Genomic DNA, 17,698 nt, shown 5'->3' with positions numbered 1-17,698 from the left:
CTAATTTCAGTATTATCTCTACCATCCCTACACACATACTGAGTTTCCTTACAATGTACAGCTACTGTAAAGGAACAATAGTTCATTGCCAGTAGCTATAGCGACAACTGGCATTGATGTCTGTGAGATTGAGAGTAGAAAACAAACAATGCTTTAATGACAAAAATACAACTGCCACACTACATTTCTCCCTATCTTTCCAAGGGTGCCATATTCAGATAAGCTTGTTCCTATTTTCTCTGGAGCTAAAATATAACCAGAATGACTGGCCACCCAGTGATTGGGTGAATCCAGTGTTACCCTCCCCTAAGTTCTAAGGCACTCTTCTACAAGTCCTATCCCATGAACATATGTCCTCAGCTTTGGAAATTCTCTCTGTAGCTGGGATATGGTTAAAGACTATTGGAATTATAACCAGGTAATACTTTTGCTGCCAAATAAGAGAGCCTTTGTAGACCAAGTGATCTCTCAGTAGAGAGTCTGGTAATCATGGTCAGGTTTAAAGCAGGGTTTGATTTGGATTTCCCTTTACACTGATGGTCAAGGAGTGTAACAGTCACAATTTGCAAACTAACATGCACCTTTCCTATCTAAACATATAAGGTGATGATGGTGGCACTGTGCAGCTGCTCAAAAGCCCCCTTGATGTGCAGAGTGGACTTTCTGTGACCACAAAGAGCTCTGAGGAAAGCTTTTAAATAAATTAGCCCTGTGCCCAAAACTATTTTGGGTTTCTCTTTTCTTATGAAATATAACTGCATAAGATTCAAATCCATGTGGTGGTCCTTTTGCTAGAACTGCTTTTGACTTCTGAATAACCTAAATGACATATCTGGCATTAGTGACTTCATAGTCCCCACAGACCATGTAGTTGGGACCATGATGATGTTCTCAGTGCAGCCCACAGTTGGGGGCACCTGTCTGCGTTGCCTAGTGTGGCCTGCAGCTCTGCTCAGTCCCTCTTGGAGGCACAGAGATGCACTAAGGTGAGCTAATGAGTCATGGGGATCTCATACCAGTCTTCAATTTTAATGTTTCTAATCTTTGAAGCAAGATTTCTGTATATATACCTTTATTATTGCCCTTTCCATTTGCATTAACATTGAAAGATAAGAAATGTGTTATACATTTTCTCTTCATTAATTTGGTCATTTTATATCCCAATCACAACCCTACTTCCTCTTCTCATCCTGGTCCCACCCTACCATCTACTTCCGTTATGCTAACCCCCCCTCCCCAGTACCAATCCACCCTGATACACCAAGTGGCATCAGGACAAAGTGCCTGTCTTTTTTTTGAGGCACTACAAGGCAGCCCTGCTCACCATACTCATTAGAGAATCGTGAAATGAAGCAACATTAAGGTACCAGCACATGTTCACTAGTATTTCCTTTAAAAGGAAACCTCATAGGCCCCAGGAGGGCATGTCTTCAACAATTCATACCTGTTTTCTAGATAAGGAGATGCTGCAGCCGCTTTCCAAATGTTTGTCAGCATGCACCAGGCAAAACAACCCCCAGCCCAGTCACCAGAATTTATCCTTCCAAGGAATTAAAACGCATTCTTATATAAGCATATAACTGTTACATGGAAACTTAGAATTCATGGTTGCCAAGTTTTGAAAGCAACGCACTCAGATCCACTGGAGTGATTAAGTGATGAAAAAATGCTGTGTGCATGTGATATGTGATTGTCATTGTCATCTTCAATGGATTTAGATTCACCTAAGAGATGAGTGGGCCTGACTTGTGAGTGAGTTTATTAGGATGTTTCACACATGATCAACAGAGGGAAATAAATGTGGCTAGTCTATTCTTTGGCCTGGGAACCTAGACATAATAAAAGTGAAAAGAGGAGAAAGCTGGCCAAGGCAACCCAGTGTTCTCTGCTTCTCAGTCTAATGTAAAAGCTGCTGTCCATTGCTCTCCCAGTCATGAGAGACTGAACCCTCTGTAACCATGACCCCAAATCAATCTCTCTCCCATAAATTGTCATGAATATGTTGTTAATCCCACGAAATGAGAATAAAGACCACTTCCCAAAGTCTTTGGTCAAATTAAGCAAGCTTTATTTTCTGTCGGACAGAGTTATTTCCCTAAAGCAGAATTTGACAAAATAATATTGAACATAGGGAAAGTGGGGCTTTTATACCTGCCCCCCCACACACACACACAAATGCAAGACTAGGAGATTTTCAAGGGTTGGGAGATTTCCAGAAGAATTTTGGTTACATGGGAACTTGGCTGAACATTTCAAGATTATTTGGCAGAACGTCTTATCTTATTAGGGTTCATTCAAGGTGTGAGTCAAACTCCATAGGGTGGGGAACTTGTAAAATGCCAGAAACAGGTTAAAATACCGTCAAGCTTGAATTTTGCAGCAAACAGAAGCAAAATTATTCTGACCTTATAGCAAAAGGGCTTCCGTCCTTAAGCTGGAGTCAACTGGCCCATCAATGTGACAAGTAACTAATTTTACCATATAATGAGTTACTACTCAGAAAAGTAATAAAGCTGTTCTTTTTTTTGTATCAAAACTCTCAAATGTTAAAGTGAAAGAGGTCAGATCCAAAGGATACATTTTGTAGGATTAAATCTGCTTTATCATGAGAAAGTCACAATTACAATTACGTGAGGGAACAGCGAGAGGATGGCCTGGGATTGGGTAGTGGCTGGCATTGTGAACAGACAACACGCTATCTAGTTTAGTGTGCATTATAATCCTGGTGGTACACACAGAACTGTGTTTGCCAAACTCAATAGAACTATACACTAAAAAGTATGTTTTCATTGTGTATGCATTAAAATAGTCTGATATGGTTGCAAGTATGAGGCTCTGAAATGAGCCTGCCCTGCCAGTGAAGCATGAAGCTCAGGAGAGTGTTGTGCAAAGTATCAGCATGCTGGCATGGTCCTGTGAAGCCAAAGATACAGCTACAAGAACTCTTGATTTAATTACCATGTTTACTTCTGTCTCATCTATAAATCCAATCGATAGTCATAAAATGTATGAATGAATTTATAATGGCTTAATAATTCATGAATATATTTCAGAACTGCAATTTTTCATGCTTTTTCATTTGCTATGCCCAGTGTGCAAGTGGCTTCAAGCAATCTTCAGCACCAGCGGGTTCCACCACACACAGATCCCTTTCTTTCTTCCTTCTTTTGGCCTTTTCATATACCACCATTTTCTCCTGCCAGTTTCTTCCTGGTTTTCAGTTGCCTTCATATGCCTTTTGTCTCTACCTCTCTTTAGCTATGTTTTCTCTCAAGATATTCCTGTATATTTTGCAACCTCTTACTTCAGCTGGCAGTGACTGACATGTAGTTAATGGAAAGAGAGGAAGTTTTCTTTTCATCTTCAGGTCTTTGCTCTTAGTGTTTTTAATATCACACCTAATCCACACCTCAACATCAAAGGGGCTTCTTTTTCTGAAATATTACTATCTATATATTGCTATATTTCTCTAGTGAAATACTCAAGGCTGGTTATTTTCTAGAAAAAAGTCTCATTTAGCTCTTATTTTAAAAGTTCAAGTGTGTAGCAGTAACTTTTGCTCAGCACTAACTAATGCTTAAGGAGGATGACATGATAGTGGTAGGGGGACATTCATTCAAGAGGGACTGTCACCCAGCTAGACAAGGATGCAGTCAGGTATTTGTGCTCTTTCTCTCTCTTTGTTTCTCTCCCTCCCTTTCTCCTTTTTCATCTTTTTTTTTTGCAGAAGATTGTAACAGTTTTTATCTGGAGCCTGGGCTTATCTGGAAATGGCTAGGTAGCTGGGGCTTAAGCTAAACTCCTGATCTTTCTGTTTAGCATCCTAAGCGCTGGACTGATAAGGTACTTATCACCACACCCAGCACAACAGGTCTCTTATAACTCTCTCCTGGGAATGAGTAACAGCCCCATGAGAACTACTTTCTCTTTTCTACTGGGCTCCAGCTTTTCTCAAAGATCAAACACCTATTAAAGTCACTGTGAATGATTTTTGAAGACCAAGCTTCCATATAAGACCCCACAAGGACAAACCATATGGAAACCATGATAGCATACAATTAATACTTTTGTGCATATTACCTCATCAGATTTGTCTTCATTATTCTACTTCCAAGAGTAATCCAAAAGAAAGTATTTTGTAGCATTCTTTACCATTCTCCAGATTGGATAATCTTTTACCCTCTTTCATAACAGGGAAAATATCTTTTTAGTTCTGAGCACTTGTTTTGTACAAAATGCTTTGGCCATTTAAGAGTCACCCTCTCCTTAACCATTGCCCACTGCAAGCAGAAACTTTTCTGGCCAAAGCTGAATAAAGTACTAGTCTATGGGTATAACTGTGAATATTAACAAGGCAGTTTGATTGAATACATGTTCATTTAGCACAACATGTAGTAGGTGCTCCTCGAGGGCCTGTGACTTCCCTAGACTTAGGCTTTCAGGTAGGTTTAACAGTAATAGTCATTAACTCCTTCTCACAGAAAAGATCTTAAACCCAAATAAAAAAAAGTATTGTTTACTCCCAAAGAAGTCATGCCACTATTATACCAGGACACACTCTGTCTATTACTCTGCAGGATCTATAGCTGGTAGGACCATTGGTGATGTTCTCCTTCAGCAACCCACATGAAGATATTACTACTAGCTGGCTGGGGGAAAGTTTTCAGTTCAATTTCTGCTTAATTTCTCTATGATCTTTACAAAGAAATAATCTACATATGAACAAATATGTGTATTTCTCTCTTGGGGTCTCAGTTACCTCACTCAGAATAACATTTTCCAATTGCTTCTATTTCCTGCTAATTGCATAATTCATGTTTACAGTACAATAAAATTTAATTGCATATATGAACAATATTTTCATTGTCTGCTTATTCATTAGCGAACATCAAAGCTGATTTCATTTCCTAGGTATAGTGCACAGAGCAGTGATGAGCATGGAAGCACAGATATCTCAGTTATGTACCTAGAGGATGTAGAGTCCTGTGGGTGTACACCCAGTAGATAATGATGCCTTTGGCTTCTGGAGAAACCTTCACACTGATCTCCAGTGGCTGCACCAATTTACACTCTCACCCCCAGTGAATAATAAGGGTCTCATTTCCTCATCAGTACACTTTATTACATGTATTTATTTGTTGTGCATATGTTTCTGAGGTATGTGTATGGGTGTGTGCAAACGTGCATATCCATGCCACAGTACATGTATGTGGAGGACAGAGAATAACCTGTGGAAGTTGATTCTTTCCGTCTATTATTTGGGTCCCAGAGATCAAATTCAAGCCAAAAGTACCAGGCTTGGCATCAGGCACATTTATCCACCAGGCCATCTCACCAGTACTCATACCCTACTTTTTTCATTGATTGTTTATTTGTTTACTTGATTCTCATTCTTTGTAAATTCTGCATGTTAAGACTTTGTCAGATATAGAGCTGGCAAAGGTTTCTCTCATTCTCTGAGCTGTTTCTACACTCTGTTGAGCATTTCCTTTTCTAAACAAAAGCTCCTTTGTGGATATGACTTTTAAAAAATGTGTGGTGATATGTTTTAAGCCTTGTCACCTGATATAGTTAAGCCTTTGGTAGCTGGAGATAGACAAACACATAATATTTTAAAGCCCTTCTGTTAAAAAGGTGACTTTTTATTTCATATATGATCTGTAACAGTTTAAAGGTAAAAATGTTCATGGGGAAACTATAAAATATGTATTTATATGTGTTTTATTATGTGTGTGCATCTTTGTGTAAACTATGGCAAGTGTAGTTAGTATTTATATGTACTTTTCTTTTGAAAGAAGAACTTGTACTACAAGTTCTGAGCATTGATTTCCCATCAAGATAGTATCAGATCTCTATAAAATAAATCCATAGGATTCCCAGCATTTCTGCTAATATATGGGAAGAGGCAGATGTGTATGCAGACAAGCCTGTTTGGCTACCTGACAGCAAGGCAGGACATTTCTTCACCAGCTAAGCCTTCCTATCATCAGAACAATATTTTCCGAATCTGGTTTTCATTTTGAAAAGTTGGGCCTTTCCTCTCACTTGAAAATCTATATGCAAAAGCTAAAAGAAGGTTGCAGCCAATGTTTGGATAAGAATACAGTGGAGTTAATAACCTGGTACTTTTCACTGAACACTTCCACTAAGTTCATCTCCCAACGAAGAAAGCCTTGTAAATAAAGTGGAGATGATTAAGTTAAAAACATTAATAGATGGCCAATATTCTGCACTGAAACCTAAGAAAGAGAAGGTCTGTTTCTACAGATGGACAAGTGTGCCTTTTGCCAGGCTCAGCCAATGGTTTCCAATGTGTGTGGTTCATCAATATTCAACTGCCATCCCTAATTACATAGCAACAGCTTCTTTATAATTCCTTCACTTTTCCCAGACATTCATAGTAACCTTTGTTCCAGTCACAGCGCATTTTCAATTAATACATCAGAACACATGTTTTTAAGTTTTGACATTTCTGGAAACCTATGATTTGGAAGTATTTTTCTGGAGAGAGGATCCCTGCACTTGACATCAGAGCCCTTCAGGTGGAAGGAGAGTACTCAGTTTTAAATCTGACTAAAAGCAATATCCTGAATTTGTTAGGTGAGTGGTTGACTCTGAGAGGTGGGTACATTTTCTTAAAATGTCCTCAATTTTTAAGGCCATTAAAGTCATTTCCTCTGTGATGTCAGTGGGTCCAGATCTGCACACAGACAGGAAAGGTCAGGATGAATCAGATGTTCCATGCTCTGTTGTACTGGCTGTTCTTGAATAAGCACCTTGGTCTCAGCAACACTAAGTTGATTCTCTGGCAAAGGGGAAGCAGGAGTCACAGATAGAGGTAACTAAAACCGTTGTATATTGCATGCCTACTCTACTTTTTATTCAACATTTCTAAGGCTACATATAAAATTTAAATCTCTGTCATAATGTTAATAAAGAGCTTTTAAAACCTAATACCTCTGGTGATATTTCTTTCTTCTTCTGTATAGAAGACCTATATAAGAAGTTTGGATTTTTGCTTTCTGCACCCTAACACTTAGCAGTCTCTAGAAAACTAAACTGACAAGTCTCCCAGTTACTGTGGTATTTAAGACTATGGTGGTTTGCTTTCCTGTTTCACCGGGTTGTAAAATTACCTGGTGAGAACAAGGGCACGCCTCTCACAGAAAGTAGGTAAGTCAATGCAGCAGGCGCTTCAAGGACCTGGACATGTTGTATTCATAGTCAAGGAGCAGAGGAAAGAAAGTGTGGTGGTGCCTAGCTCACTTTCTCCATTTGTACCATTCTGGGTCTTCTGCCCAGGAAACTGCCCTGCTTAGTTAGTTAAGATGGGTCTTAGCCTGAGCAACCAAGAGAATCCCCCACAGGCACTCCAGAGGCCCATCATCCCAGCTGATTCTAGATTCTGTCAGCCTGATAATTAATACTAGCCATCAAACTTTCCAAGGCCCTCTACCTTTATTTACATTAGAATGATGAATGAGTTTACCTAGGGATTTTCCAACCTAAGGTGTTTGAGTGTCTGACATTTGTACTGACCTGGTCATGTTTTTTCTTTTGTTATCTTTTTTTTTTTTCACTTTTTTAACTAACTTATTCATTTTACATTCTGATATAGCCCCCTCCCTTCTCTCCCCTCAGTCCCACCCCCCTTCGCTTATGCTTGTTCTCTAGTCCTTAGATAAAGGGGAGCCCTCCTCCCTTACCAACTGACCCCAGACTATCAAGTCTCTTCAGGAATGCCTGCATCCTCCTCCTCTGTGGCCTGGCAAGGCTGTCTCCCAGGGAGGAAGTGATCGAAGAGCAGGCAACTGATTTAATGTCAGAAACAGCCCCTGATCCCCTTACTAGGAAGCCCACATAGAGACTGAGCTACCTATTGGCTACATCTGAGCAGGGGACTTAGGTCCTATCCTTACATCAATCTCCACAGGGCTCCCTGGGCCCAGATTCATTGTCTTTGTTGGTTCTTTTGTGGAGCTCCTGTCCCCTCTGGGTCCATCTATCCTCCCACTCTTCCATAGTATTTCCTGTGTTTTGCCCAAAGTTTGGCTGTGAGTCTCAGCATCTGCTTCCACCTCGGCTGGGTAGAGTTTTTCAGAGAACATCTATGGAAGACTCCCATCCTGTTCCCTCTCTTCAATCCCTTCAGTGTCTATTCTGTTTGCCCTCCTGAATGAGAATTAAGCATCCTCCCTAGGGTCCTCCTTGTTATTTAGCTTCTTTAGGTCGGTAGATTATAGTATGGTTATCCTGTATTGTATGGCTAATATCCACTCAAAGCACTTTGCAATTATGAAGGAAACAGTTAATTTCTCACCTTAAAATATGTTTAGAAAAATTAAAGTGCTCTCCTCCCTTCCTGTTGATGAGGGCACTATTATTTCATGTTTACTTTTTACATTAACAAGTGATTTGTTCTTTTTCCCTTATTACTGAACCATTCATGCTTGGTTACTTTTTTAAATGATATTTTAGAAAACACTTAGCTTTTTTTTTTAGAACTAAACTACAAAGAAGATGCAGATTTTTGAATTTTAAATAATTCACAGCTGCCAGGCTGTTCTTAATCACTAAGTGGGGATCTATGCATTGTGTGCTCTTTCCAAAAATTATATAGTAAGTATTCAAGTGTCCCAAAGCTGGGCTGAGAGAGATGTGTTCCCTCCCAAATGTCTCCTCTTAGATGAAATCAAAATTTCTGCACTGTCTGAAGAAGAGGGCAACTGTGTTTCTAGAAAAAGTGTATGCTACAGAACTGCTCAACTCAACTAAAGAACCCACCCAAGAATAAGACTCCATGTTTTTCCCCTCTCTCTTCACTTAATCCTTAGATTAAGTACTCATCCCAAAGGAAATCTTTCTCTCTCATTGTTCCACAACAATCAATAAAAGGTCCTTTATTGGTTTTATTACAGAGATGGCTACAGGTTGCAAAGATCTTTCATTCTTTTCTTGCAAACTCCAGCTACATACCGCATCCTCGCTCTCTGAAGTACACAGTCTCCACCCTTATGTAACATCCTTCTTAGCATGAGCTTACCTAAGGGTATCACTAATGGAAGTGGTGGATGGGAAGAACGATTTTCAAATGGAGAATAAGGAGTTGTGTCTTATTTGAAAGCATCTAAAATATTGGCCCCTCTGTCCATTCCTCACCGATGAACCACTGACTTCTCCCTGCTCAGAGACAATGCAATAGGGATCGCTGATGTCTCCCTGAAACTGACACTGACCGCAGCATACCTTACTGTAACTAACCAGGCACTCTGACATTTTTGGGAAGCCACTGACTTATCCTCTGAGTTCCAAAGTTATCCTGTTATCCTACTCACTGTGTCCAGCCTCTTGCCTCCTCTTGGCCTCTATCAAAGGCTTTTTCTAGAATACTCTTCCCCACTTTCTTTTTTCATAATTTTTTATTTTTTTATTTTTAGTTACATTTTATTAACTCTATATCCCAGCTGTATCCCACTCCCTTATTCCCTCCCAAACCCTCCCTCCCTCCCTCATCTCCTCCCTGCCCCTTTCCAAGTCCACTGATTGGGGAGAGCCTCCTCCCCTTTCATCTGACCCTGTTTTATGAGGTATCTTCAGGACTGGTTGCAAAGTCCTCCTCTGTGGCCTAGCAGGGCTGCTCCTCTCTTGCGGGGTGGGGAGGTCAAAGAGCCTACCATTGAGTTCCTGTCATAGATAGTCCCTGTTCCCCTTACTATGGAAAACCAATTGGTTACTGAGCTACCACAGGCTTCATCCAAGCAGAGGTTCTAGGTTATATCCATGTATGGTCCTTGGTGGAGTCTCAGTCTCAGAAAAGACCCCTGTGCCCAGATATATTTGGTCCTTGTGGAATTCCTATCCTTTCCACATCAAAATAACTCCCCCTTCTTTCATAAAATTCCCTGCACTCTGCTGAAGGTTTGGTTATGAGTCTTAGTATCTGCTTTGATACACTGCTAGGTAGAGTCTTTCAGGGGCCCTCTGTGGTAGGCTCCTATCCTGTTACTTGTTTTCTCCTACATCCAATGCACCTCCCATTTGTCTTTCTAAGTAAGGATTGATCATCTTACCCCGGGTCCTCTTTCTTGACCCACTTTCTTTTTAAAAGTACATTTTATGAGTTCCTTGGGAGTTGCATACAATGTATTTTGATCATATCCACCCTCAATCCCTTCCCCCAATTCCTCGAAGCTCTACTCCCACCACTCCACCTCACCCAGCTCTTAAAGAATCACCACTTTTAAGTAATTAACTAGATCCAATTTGTGTTGCCCATTTATTCATGACTATGCAAACATCTAAAGGGATGGTCAACCTACTGGATGCCACACCTTTAAGGTACTTTAAGGCAAACAGACTCAACCCTTAAATCATGAACTGTCCACAGCTCCTTAATTAGGGGTGTGGCTATGTGAGGCCTCCCACCCCTCTGTGCTAGAACATTGACTGGTTTGACCTTGTGGAGATAGTGTACAGTTCCTGTTCAACTGTTTGTCTTTTCACAGCAAGAAAACATTGTTTTCCTCTGGTCCTCCCTGTTACAATATGTCTGACTCTTTTTCCACATTGGTCCCTGAGCCCTGGGGAGAGGTAGATGCCCCAATTATGACTGAGCCCTCCACTGACCCATATTTTCTACATTTTGATTAGTAATCAGTTTTGTGTTAACTGTAGAAGTAAATTTCTCTGATGAGGACTGAGCATTGTGTTAATCTATGACAGAAGAGATGCAAATTTAGATAGTAGTTTGAGATATCATGTCCTTTTAGCAAAGGAATAACAGTAAGTTCATTTCTGGGGCCTATGAGCTCCCCAAGCCAAGGTTTTTGGACAGATTTTCAGTACTAGGCATGTATTATGAGCTTTCGAGTAGGCCATAATCCAATTAGAAAGTAGTTATTTAACCCATAACAGTCGTCCAGTATTGCATCATAGCACAGTTTGCCACATGCTGATTATTATTGTAGTTTACAGTGTTCCCATCTGGGTAAGATTGTTGATGAATTTTCTCTCCTACAGTGTGCATACCATTTTCCAGTACTATGAACTCTTACCAGCAGGAAGGAAGTTTCTTGATCAGTTTCAGTTTGATTTTTTTCATATCCTGTGGCCAAAGTGTGTGGTATCTCCAGCAATGGGGTCTTACCATTGAGTTCTGATGGGCAACCAAGAGTAATAGCAATAGTCTTTTGTTTAGCCAGTCTCCAGTAAACTCCTGACCAACATGCCACTTTCTTTTTTTTTTACTGAAAAAAAAAATATTTTATAAAATATATTCTAATCCTGCTTTCCCCTCTCCAACTCCTCCCAGATCTTCCCCAATTCCCCACCAACTCCATGCCCTTTTTTTCTCTTTCTCTTTAGAAATCAAATAAACAGGCAAACCAAAAAACAAACCAAAAAATAGGACTAAAACTAGAAAATAAACTAAATCAGAAATTGTAAAATACTAGCAAAATACCAGTAAGACCCCCCAAAAAAGTACCCAACAAAGCAAAATGAGGCAAAAAAAAAAGTCTACAATACCATTGAGTTCATTTTGTATTTACTATTTATTTCTGGGTATGGGGCCTATCCTTAACTGTGGTTAGGATACCCAGTGAGATTCCACTGGAGAAAATTCATTTATCCTTTGCAAGCGAATGTCAATTGCAGAGGGCTTCTTGGTTAGGGATGTGAACCCTTGAAACCTGTCTGACTTTAACATTTTCAGGCCCTGTGTGCTGCCACAGTCTCTTTGAGTTCATATGTGCATTAGTCCCTGTTATGTCTGGAAGGCAATCTATAGATTTGTCCTCGGAGTCATCTATTCCCTCTGCCTCTTACAATCTTTTGGTATTCTCCTCTGCATAGCTCCCAGAATCCTGAGGGAAAGTCATTGAAGAAGAGTCCCAATTGGAACTGGGTATGACAAAGACTTTCACTCCCTAGAAAGTGTCCATTTGTGGGTCTCTGTGTTAGTTCCGATCTGCTTCTCTGATTATGGCTAAGTGGGACACTGACCTATGGGTATAGCAGAATGTGTTTAAGAGGCATTTTATTGTTTTGTTCTTTTAGCACAACAATAGTATTTGGTTTTCCCCAAGGCTCAAGTCCTGTCCAGTCTCACTTTCCTGGATACCTGAGCAGTATCAGATATGGGTTCCCAGCCTTTTGTTGATAATAAATGTATAATGGGTGAAGAAATCATCTTTGGCTACTTCCAACTGACACTGAGGCATTTATTGGGGGTGGCAGTGGCAAAAGGCTGAAATGTTGGCCAAGTCTAGGATGAGCAGGCTGTCCTACTTGTTGTCCAGGATCTGAAAACATCTGCGTTCAGCTTGACGCAGTCAGTGTGCGAGGTTAGACTGGAGCACCTGTGGGTAGCTGCTTTGGCACTGTCCTGGATGTAGAAAACCTGGGCCTGGCAGGATTATTGAATCATATATATGGGCAGAAGACAAAGTTAAACAGTTTAGGAAACAAAAATTAAGGTGCACATTTAAAACTTTTGGATCCATGATTTTGGTGGTTGGAGGAGGAGAGTCTCAAAACTAGGGAGAGGGCTAGGAATCCCACCCTTTGAAATAGGCAATTGGTGGGCCAGTTGGGCGGTTTATTCACAGTACTGATCTGGAGTGTATCTGACCTAAGGGGTGGATTTGGGTGGATTCCTTTAGTTTACAAGAATTCCTTTTAAGTTTATAATGATAAGTTTTCTAACATGTTATCATCACCATTGTTTATAATCTTCAGCAAAATATGCATTGTAGAAAAAAGCAGTAGGCATACATCTTTGTGTCATAGCATAGCAGAGGATTGGGAAATAATTTTGCGTTAACATAATGAACACTTTTTGAGGTGAGCTCAGGGAAGACAGAAGCCTTCTGTGAAGTAGAAGGGGCAAAAGCTGACTTGATCTTGATATTTAGAATGAAAGAGGGGCTGACTCCCTCTACTCGGAAGACTGGGTGTATATAAATCTAACACAATGAAAAGCAAGTTTAAGTTTATACTTAAAAGACAAACCAAAGGAAATTTAAAATCTTGAGCATGGAACTATGATAGTGGACCATATAGTGGAATGTATTTTTTTTTCCAGAGTTAGATTAGTAAATCAGAGTTTCAGTAATTAATGTCAAAGCTTTGAAGATTCTTAAAACCAAAGTTGCATAGTACCAGGAAAAAATCTGAAGCACTTTTTTATTTATTTGGATAATTAAGTCACCATTTTAGACCCTAAAATGCTTTTTTATACCTTAAGCTTAAGGTATGCCTTAAGCTTCCGTATCCATAGGCTTTTTTTTTTCCTATTTACCATGAGACACAGGTGAGACTGCTGGGAGCAATCACTGTCCTTCATCTAAAGGAATGGTAAAGGTTAGTTACATCTAAGACCTGATTTTTGAGTCTAGTAACAAGGTAGACTGTGGTATCTAGACTTAGTGGTATCATCTCTAGGATGATGCTTAAGGCTCGATTAAGAAGGCATCTAAAGCCTGTTCATCTTTGACATGAGGTATGTGAATAAGGCAATCATGTTTGCCTTTTAAACAAGAGATTTAGTAGTTAGTAGTTTTAACTCGCTAATGAATTGAGTAATGAAGTAACATAGTGGATGACCTTGGAATAAGGAGCTAATTGCCTGTTTTCTAGCTGTCAAGCTACCCTTAGCTTAGCCAGCAATTTAATCAGAGACCTGAGAAGGATAAATTGTAATTTAAATGTATCTATGTGTCTATCAAAATGACAGAGATGACTAGTAAGTCCATAGTCTACTACTAGACAGTTGCCCCATGTTCCCGAAGTCTCCAGAGCAACACGGGCAGAGATAGTACGGATATTAGGCGCAGAAGATGAGAAGCTTTTTCTGTGGAGGAAAAGTATGGGAGAGACTGACCTCATCTCATTTTCCTCAACAGGCGACAATAACTCTCTGGGTGTTCGGTTTGTCCACAGCTCAGGCCAGGCCCTAGCAGTGGGTGAAGCACTGAGGGGCAGTCTCACCCAGTGGTTAGGGCACCAAAATGCAGAGTTGAACTCCTCTGCTGTACCCAAGTCTTCCCAGAGACCACCTTGGGAGTTACTGTTAGGATTTGGACATCTCTGTCTGTCATAATTAGCTTAAACATGTTAAATGCCACACTCAGCAGGTCTGTGACAGCTTTGAAGGCTAGCATATTTGAGTTAAGCAAGCTCTGCCAGTCTGTAGTTATCTGTTCTACCCTATACCTTGCAAACATAAAACAGAATGTTATGTTCTGTGATTATGCCACGTTCTGTAGGTGTTTGAGGACCACGTCTATCTTAAGTAGACCTAAATAGACAACCTTCGCCTGTTTCTAGCTACTTTTTGTTTAAATATGAAAAACATGTTCAGAAGGCTAGATAAAGCTTAATCCCACAATCAATCACATTGGTTCAGGGCATGTAAAAAGACTTGGTAATTTATATGATGAGTGAATATTAGCTTGCATTTTTTAAATCATTAAATACTAGAGATTTAGATTTTATCCCTAAGTTAAGTTGGAGCCTCAACAATCATAAACATAGTCCATAAAGAGAGCATAATAGTTTCCTATGTAATTTAATTTGTAAAAGGTCAATAGCTTTTAAAAATCTAAAGCCATCTTATAGATTAGTAACATTAGCAAAAACAACATGCTTTTGAGGCAGTTATTTTTAACCTTTTGAGAGTGTAGAGCATAATAACCAATTTCTAACATTGTAAGCAATTGAATGCCTCTACAATTAATATATCCCAATTTAAAAGTATCTTTGGAATTATGTCACATGCTTTAAGATAATTTATGTATAAGCTTTTAACTGTTGACCCTGGACTTTAAAAACATGGCTGGGTTTGAGAAAAGGTGAACAATAATGCACTTCTAGAGTCAGCAATACAGTAGAACAGTATAAAACAACTTTAAAATTATATCTTAATTTATTATACCAAATCTATTGGCCAGAAAGTTTAGAGGTGAACCCAGAGCACAAGCAGCTAGTGGCAGGAGAAACAGTATTTATTCATGCATCCAAGAACTAGCAAAGATGTAAGTAGTTAGACATACATTTTAAATTAACTTGTTCGTCTGAATAAGCATTTAATAACCTTGAAAATTCACCATCATGTAAGGAATATTTTAGATCAGGGTTGAATCATATAAATTCAATATAAATTCAGGGTTATAAAAATATAATTTTGAATTTTTATAAAAATCCATACCAACTTAAAATAAGATTTGTTGTTTTCTTAGCCTAAAAGGAGGTAAAATAATAGAGAGTTCATTAGGATTAAGAGGACTATGTTTGTGTGCAAAAATCAGAAAGAAAAGATTTTTAAGAGTTGGGAAGTAGATTTTTAGGGATAAGACTTTGGAAGCTTAGAATAGAGTAAGTTTAGAAAGAAAATATTTTGGAATCATTTCTCTGTGGCAATGAATAGTTGGTAATTTGTTATGCCGATTTTTGTAACAGAGTCCATTGAGGACGGTAGGATGGGGGAACTGCTCTCTCAAGAGTCTTGCAGACAGCCTTCCGGGAGGAGTCGGTGGAGGGAGGAATAGATCCATGTGGCCAGTCCAAGATGGAGAGCTACGTGGAGGAAGTGGATGCATAGGTACCATATAGGATCAAATTCACAGACAAATGGTTCAGACACACCTCACCAGCAGTCAAATTCTTGGTCAGAGGCATCCAGTGTTAGCAGCAGGCATGCTTTGTAGTCTCTGTTCCAGCTGGCCTCTGAGGGCTGCATGCTTACGTCACAACAGCCCGAAGAGCAACCAGGAGGCATTAAACAGGGTTTGGAGTGAGGAGAAAGGCATAAAGTAAGGAAAGTTTTTAGTGTTCACCCTATCGCGTGGGAGATGTGATGAGGCAATTTAGAGAGTTGGTATCTTCAAAAACCTTAGAGGTCTGAACTGGGGATACCGTTCCCATGGGTGAGGAAAGAAGTAAGCCACATCCCTGAACCTTGGGCGTCCAGGCGCCTAGGGCACAGAGGGTTTAGAGATGAGAGATACCACCCCATCAAGGATGTCACAACCTTGCCAGGGCTCTTAGGGCAATCTCAAGAGGCATGGTTTCACCTTGTACCAGGATTTTTGGTGAGCAAGAAAGAGAGAAAGGGGAAACCCTGCTGGTAGAAGGGAAAGAATCACCCAGGGAAGGGATCTAAGCAGAGGGCAGCAGACCAGGAAGGGAAAACCTAACTGTCAATCAGTCAGAATCGAGCCACGGAGGATGACAATGCAGCCACTCCTGATGTGATCTAGTGGACTGGGATCGGAGGGAAGGGGAGAAGGGCCTTCCCTATTGGTGGACTTGGGGAGGGGCATGCGTGAGAGGGCGGAGGGAGGGTGGGACTGGGAGGGGAAGAGGGAGGGACTTATGGGGGGATGCAGGGTGGATAAAGTGTAATTAATAAAAATAAAATAAATTAAAAAAGAGTAAAAAAGAAGAAAGAAACTTAGATTGTATTTGGTAGCGCTGAAGAAATTAGAAGAATATAGGAAATTGGGATCAAAGATGAGAATAATGACACTAAGCCCATCTGAACTGACAGTTTGGAATCGCTATAGAGGCGCATAAATAAACTTCCTAAGTAGTATGTGATAGATTCTACTTTGGATTATAGATAATGAATACATCACTCTGTTGGAATAAAATAATGCTATTTAATCTTGAAAAAACAAAAATCAGTCGGAACCTAGCGATTGGTAGAACAGAAGGCAAGTCTGTTGCTCTCAGCATGGAGGGCAGCATGGCGTGCGCAGACACCGCTAGAAGAGCCCCACCTTATAATATTGATTAAGAAGCTGCACAAACATGTTCGGTATAAGGAAGGAAGTTTATTGTGGAAGAGGGGAGGGGACAGAGAAAGGGGGGTACCTCAGAGAGAGACAAAGAGAGAGGGAGAAAAACCGAGGCGGGGGGGGAGGAAGGGAGAGAGAGAGAGAGAACACTCAGGGTGGCAGGGTTATTTCCCACACACCTGGCACCTGGCAGTGGAAGATGATGATATCAGAAGTTGCTAGGCAACCCAGAAGCAAGCCATTGGAACAACAGTAAGTATATCACATTTTCATTATCCATTCATCAGTTGATGGATATGTAGGCTATTTATAATTTCTGACTATGAAAAATAGAGCAGTAATGAAAATGAATGAGCAAATATATCTGTAGACTCTTTCTTCAGTTAAGGGCATATAGGTAGCTGTGCTCACCTGCTAGCACCTTCAAACAAGCTCTGAAGGCACTGTGCTTTTCATTTGACAACCTATGGCTTCTTGGTGGAGGAACATTATCTTCTGTATAGGGTAATTCAGTTAAAACAATTTAAATAAAAAAATATATAGGCAATTTATAAAATAGTAGGCTTACATATGGCTTTCCAGATATCCTTCGTGTTAGCTTTCCTTCTCTCCACACCCTCCTTTCGTCAATCTTCTCATCATTCTTCCCACACAAACTTCCCTCTCCATTAGTTGGCTTTCCCCCTTCATATCACCTATCTTTTATCATCCCCCTCCCTTAAGATCCTTCTTGTCCATTCCTACCCATGGTCCTCTTCTAATAGAAAGAACGGAAAGGGGCTTTTTTGTTTGTTTGTTTTCTTTTGCTTTTAGAGATAAGCTGTATCTTAACTGGCCTGGAAATAAGAGAAATCCACTTACCTCTACTCCCTGTCATTGGAATTAAAGACATATGCCAC

At 40.1% G+C, this 17,698-nt stretch overlaps 1 protein-coding gene across 1 annotated transcript in view; it reads left to right on the top strand.

The window, feature by feature from the left end:
• Positions 1-17,698, top strand: part of Gabrg3 (gamma-aminobutyric acid type A receptor subunit gamma3) — a 642,783-nt gene that overhangs the window by 441,965 nt on the left and 183,120 nt on the right. The gene's annotated exons all lie outside the window — the stretch shown is intronic.

The sequence above is a fragment of the Meriones unguiculatus genome, chromosome 14 (assembly GCF_030254825.1).
Source record: "Meriones unguiculatus strain TT.TT164.6M chromosome 14, Bangor_MerUng_6.1, whole genome shotgun sequence".
Taxonomy (NCBI): domain Eukaryota; kingdom Metazoa; phylum Chordata; class Mammalia; order Rodentia; family Muridae; genus Meriones; species Meriones unguiculatus.
The sequence above is the reverse complement of the archived record's forward strand: the minus strand, read 5'-3'. Positions and strand labels throughout refer to the sequence as shown.